Genomic DNA, 6094 nt, shown 5'->3' with positions numbered 1-6094 from the left:
TATAGCTAATTGGTGAGATTTTATTAACTCTATGTTGGTGGAGGAAATGAAAATCATCAATTTTAAGGAAAATTTTTATGTTTTTTTTTGGCTGTTAACCATACTATAAAAATAGTATATTATTTTTATTCTATGGGTCGCCACGATTAGGAAAAGACCTTATTTATATAGGTTTTTTTCCCATTTTTACTGAATAAAAAGTAATTTGGCAAAAATGTTTTTAATTTTAGCATCACCGTATTCATATGCATAACTTTTTTATTTTTCGCCTCACAAATCTGGCTAAGGACTTCTTTTTTGCAAGAAGGATTGTTCTTTTTAGTAGTCTTATTTTAGAGTGCATAACATTTTTTAAATCACTTTTTAGTGCATTTTTTATAGGGTATTAATTGAAAATTATTTTTTTGGAGCTTTTTTGTTTTTTTTTACGGGGTTCACTTTGCAGAGCTAATAATGATTCTGTTTTATTATGCAGATTGTCACGGACGCAGGGATACCAAATATTTGGGGGTTTTGTGTATTTTATTCAATTGTACTGAATAAAAGCTAATTTGGAGAAAATCTTGTTCATTTTAGCATCACCATCTTTTCATATGCATAACTTTTTTATTTTTTCGGCTGACAAATCTGGTTAGTGCATAACATTTTTTAAATCACTTTTTAGAGTATTCTTTATAGGGTATTAATTAAAAATGATCTTTTTTCTGAACATTTTTGTGTTTTTTTTCTCCGGCGTTTACCGTACGGATCCAGTAATGATTCAGTTTTATTATACAGATTGTTACGGACGCGGCAATACCAAATATGCAGGGTTTTTTTTTGCGTTTTGGGGTTTTTAATACATTATTAAGTGTTTTTATGGGAAAGTGACATTCTAGAGGCTTGCTTATATTTTAATGTATTTATTTTTTATTTATTCTAATGTGTTGACTTTAGTGTTTTTCACTTTTTTTTACTTATACTTACTTGAACTTGAACCAGTGATGCTCTGATCGCTGGTTCAAGTTCAATACACTGCTCTAGTGTATTGTATACTATTTTATTGTAGAGCAGTGTAAAATAGTATACAATCCTGGGAGCTGCCCAGAAGAGGATCGGATCCCACGGTATTTTATTGTAGAGCAGTGTAATCTGTCTGGCATGCTTGCGCATGCTCAGACACATTACAGTCAGACCCGGGAGATTGGGCAGCTCCGGGGCACATGGCAGTCCTCGGAGCTGCCCAGAAGAGGATCGGATCCCCCGGTAAGCGGCACGGAGGATCCGATCCATAGCGCAAACACCCTTACACGTATAAGGGGTTAACACCCGCGATCGGAGCCGGCTCCGATCGCGGGTGTTAGCGCAGGCTGTCAGCTGTGATAGACAGCTGACAGCCGCTGCTTCTGGTGCCGGCTCCGTTCGTGAGCCGGTGTCAGAAGCAGGACGTTATAGCACGTCCCTGTGCGCTTAGCATCTAGCCCTGGGGACGTACTATAATGTCCTGGTGCGCCTAGGGGTTAAAGTTCTCTGCTGTCTCTGTTGTGATCAGTTTCTTACACAGGCTATTCCATAGATTCCCAAGTAAAGCAGCCTTATAAGTCTATCTGGAAATTTCACTTTTTTTTCAACAGAGAGCATCACATTTCATAATTAAGTAATTTAAAATGGATGACTTTTAACCACAGACAGCAGAGGTGCTAAAAAAAATAAAAGATAATCACAACTGACATCATTGTTAGGTCACAGTGGATCATGTTACCATTGACACTACCAGATCAACCAGAATTTCCAACAAACAAATGGACACTGTGATACTGGAATCATGTACTGGAGTAATGTAGGATATAATATTTTGCTTAATTTTTGGAAACCCCTTCTTGAACCTTTGTGACCAATGTACTTTAATACTTGGATGTTCACATAAAATATGTTGCTTGTGAAATATAGGTTTTATAGTCAATGTGGGCCAATAGGTTTTAATACCTTTTTTATATTTGTGCCACATATTGAACTTTCATATGTTACCAAAACACAATCAGAATATATTAATTTTAAGATTTACACTGGGTAACATACCCCTTGAATACATTTAAATGTTATAGCCACACTATAATAAATTTGTGTTTGTGGTATGAAGTGTAGTACTATGAATACTTTTGTAACTCAATGTATAAAGGAAAAAATTACTTCTCACTTTTTTTACCTCATCATCATTGGAATACCCTAGAAAACAAGTCACTAATTATTCATTTTGTCTCCCCTGTTATAGGGTTTGCTTTGAGTGCTTTATTTAACACTAGTTGAGGCATTGTTTGAAGGAACCTGTCAGAAGAAACTAAAGTAATCAACCGCTACCAGTATGTTGTCAAACATGTTAATACCTTCCAGTTCATGTCTCTTTCATGATCCAGTGTGGTGGTATCATCCAGAAAATCAATTTTGATGTGAGATGTAAATTGCTTACAATAAGTCAATGAGGCATAGAGTTTAGACCTGAAGTCAAGCAACTAAGCCTCAAAATACACCTTGTACTGTAATTGATGGTCCTGCATCCCATTCTCCTGAAATCTGATGTATTTTGACAATCAAAACACAGTTGGCATGCTGAGGTGGCGAATAGCTTGAGTTCAGTGCCAAACTCTCTGTCTCATTTCTAAATTGGTTTTTTTTGATCATGCCACCACACTGGGCATGAAAGAAGCATGATCTAGAAGGTGTTCTCTTTAAGAAGTTGTATTATATATGCATCCTAGCGTCATGGTGCATTGATATTTGGGATCCTAATGCATCTAAAGGCAGCTAGGGGTACTTTTTCTTTACCAAGTTATAAAATTCCCCTTTAGTTAATTAAACAAATAATACCTGTTTAAATGAAGCGATGTGAGCAAAAGTGATAAAAGAAATTGTAGTTTGACAAGTATTCTCATGAAAAGTGATTCACGCAGATATTAGAAAATACCAGTTAGATTTTGGAAAAGCATAACCTTTTTTTATTGTGGTTATGTTTTTCATTAAAGGAAATCTATCATAGTGAGTTTTTAAAGCAGTTTCGCTTACGGGGGCATTTGGGCACAGTGAGGTCTATGTTCATAGTCTTCATTTATGGTTTCCTTTATCAAAAATCAACTATCTTTGAGTGAGAAGTGGTCCAGGGGGCATCACTAGAGACCCCCTGGGCTTTGGCTTCACAGGCTATTATATACCCCCCGGAGCTCTTCTTACCTGCACTTCCTCCTCAAACTGACATGTCAGAAATCTTGCATCTGCGGCTTTGGTGTCAGCTATGACTGGTTGCCATGGGGTTGCATCACTAAAGAAGGCAGGAAGAGTGTAGGTAGGTAAGGGGTGCTTATCAGCCTGTAAGGCTGGTAGCAAGAGTTGAATTTGGGATAAAGGAACTCATAAATAGAGGATATATCTGTAAATCTATGATCACTGTGCCCAGATGCCCATTTAAGTAATGCTGCTTTATCAACTCACTATTTGATGATAGATTTCCTTTAAAGAGCTTTTTTCACAAATCAATAGCTCTTCAGATGTAGAACAACTTTGCCAATCATCTTGATTTCCTATGTCCAGCAGTTTTTTTTGCAATTCTGCTCCCTGCTCGCTCTGGAAGGATGAGAGGGAGGTCATGTAACTGCACTCTCTGTGCGTAGCTGTGCATGCTGCTGTGCAAGCTTGTGCATTCAGCTGTGTGAGTGCATAAGTCCCTTACACAGAATAGTAAGGTAGAAGATCTCCCATATCAGTTCCTCCTTCCAAGTTTATATAGCACAAAGTTAGGATATTGCAAGGCTAAAACATGACATTAGTATTTGAACGGAAACATGACTATAAAGGTTCATAGTGCATTTACGTGCTTTGCCACGTTATTTAAGGATCTGATTGTATGTTGGGTAGCAATCTCAAACAGCCTGCGTACGATATTCTAGCCTTATGTTTCAAATGGGAAAGACAATTTCTGTGCTTTCACATGCTGAGTTCCCTTGGGAATGTCTATCCTTGGTCACCATTTGTGCTCAACTGTCCAGCTTATCTCACTCTCAGACACAGGCACTACAGTTTCTTCAACTAGTTTTCCTACTGTCTGGGAAAACATTATACTCGTAAGGGATCTGTGTTTTTATTCAAGATTTTAGTCTATTTTAACTCCATCTTAAAAGAAAGTATTTCAGCCATTTAAAAAAAAATTTAAAAAGTGTTTTGAGGGGTGATATAGATTTAGACCATGACCAGGATGTAAAACATCTGTCCAACAGAAATATTATGATGCACCCATGCCCTATTGGAGACACTTGGCATGTAATACCTAGTGTATAAATGTTAAAATATAAATTGACTGTAAATTTATAATGATTTTACCAAATTATTACATCTGATTCCCCCTTTAAAAACAAACAGAACAATGCCTACTTTGTGCTGGTCACCCCTTTCTTTCTAAAGTTATGGCATTGTCTGTTCTGAAAGTGTTGTACAAAAATCTTTATTACCAGAGTTGAAGTGGGCAGGGACTAATGTCTGTCAGTCTATGCCCTCAAGCTGAGGCCAGTTAGCTTGCCCACAGATCTCATGATGCCTTGTGTTCTCTTTCAAAGTAATTTGAAGTAACAGTTTTGAACTCTCTGAGCTCTGCTACATACACCGAGATCTCTGTCACATAAACTCCTCCTGTATAAGCAGGGCACAGCAGCCCCTCCTCTCACATGAAACTGTCCACTTTGTAGAGTTTGTTTATACTACAGACTCCAGGACTTGTTAGCAAAGGCAGAGGAAGCAGCTATTGCAGCACTAATCTGAGGAGTATACCAAGAACCTGCTGGATATAGATAACAAAGATAATAAGCAAGTTATTTTACATATATAACTTATATAACATATAACATACATAATTGCTATTGATTTATGAAAAAAAAAACTTTACAGTTAAGCCATCTGATAGGGAGTTGTGTGGCGCTATAGCAGAAAATGTCATATAATACTTAATGGTTAAAGCTGCACTCAACAAAATTGTTAAAAATATTTAAAGGCCACATTGCAAAAATGGCCAAAAATTTACACTTCTAGGACTTACATATATTTCAACCGTGGACCATTCATTTCTAAGGGATCATCTGAGTAAATGGTTTTATAACATTTTCTCAATTCCCATAGAAATAAATGTAGAGAGCCATGCATATTTGTACAACTCTTCGTACATACCAGCCAAATTCTATGCTTACTATAGAGGTGGGAATTGACTCGATAAAACATTTATGGTATACCGTATCCTGTGAATACCATAATTTTTTTAAAGATAAAGGAGTTGGCACTTTTAAATAAATCTCTTCTATTAAATATGTCTGCATGTCTATGTACTTGTGTCATTGGCACCTTTGTATGCTGCAGTCTTTCCTTTTACTCTACATACTTAAATAGCTCCTTTTTGTTAAGGCAATGAGACCATGTGACTTCATCATCACTGCTCACATAGTCCGTCCACTGCAGCCCTTTCATATACTTCCTGGAAGCCACACACTGGCCAGAAGGGGTGAGTCATGACGAAGAAGGAGGAACAGTAGTGTTCCAGTTCCACCTATTCAGCAGTTAAATATAGGGTGATGGTTCTGTGCACAATACAAACAAAGTTTCAGGACAGCTTAAACACTACTTCCAGAGATTATGTACAAGGCAGTAAAGGCACATGGACAACTTTAATGAAGGAAAAGCCACCCCTTACATTTTGTGTCTTACTTTTAATTTAAACACTCCCTTTAAAACATTGTTAAGAATTTTTCAAGCATGTAAATCCCATTTTATGCAACCTAAGTCTACATTCACACTAACTTGTGCCCGCCGTACCATAGTATGGCGGGCACAGGTTGGCGCCAGGGAGAGGAGGAGGGAATGAGCGATGCTCACCCCCACCCTTCTCCATAGAGAAACGGCGTTGTATTCCAGGGAAAGATAGGGCATGTCTGCTGCACCGCTCCCGCACGGCGCCGTGCGCCCATTGCCGTCTATGGGGGGTATATATGCAGTATATATATGTCGGCCTTGTATATGTCCCCCATAAAGCAATGTGAATGCAGCCTAATAGTGCTAGGTCCCTCATTTGGAAACTTCATAAATT

Source organism: Engystomops pustulosus, chromosome 3 (assembly GCF_040894005.1).
Source record: "Engystomops pustulosus chromosome 3, aEngPut4.maternal, whole genome shotgun sequence".
Lineage (NCBI taxonomy): Eukaryota > Metazoa > Chordata > Amphibia > Anura > Leptodactylidae > Engystomops > Engystomops pustulosus.
The sequence above is the reverse complement of the archived record's forward strand: the minus strand, read 5'-3'. Positions refer to the sequence as shown.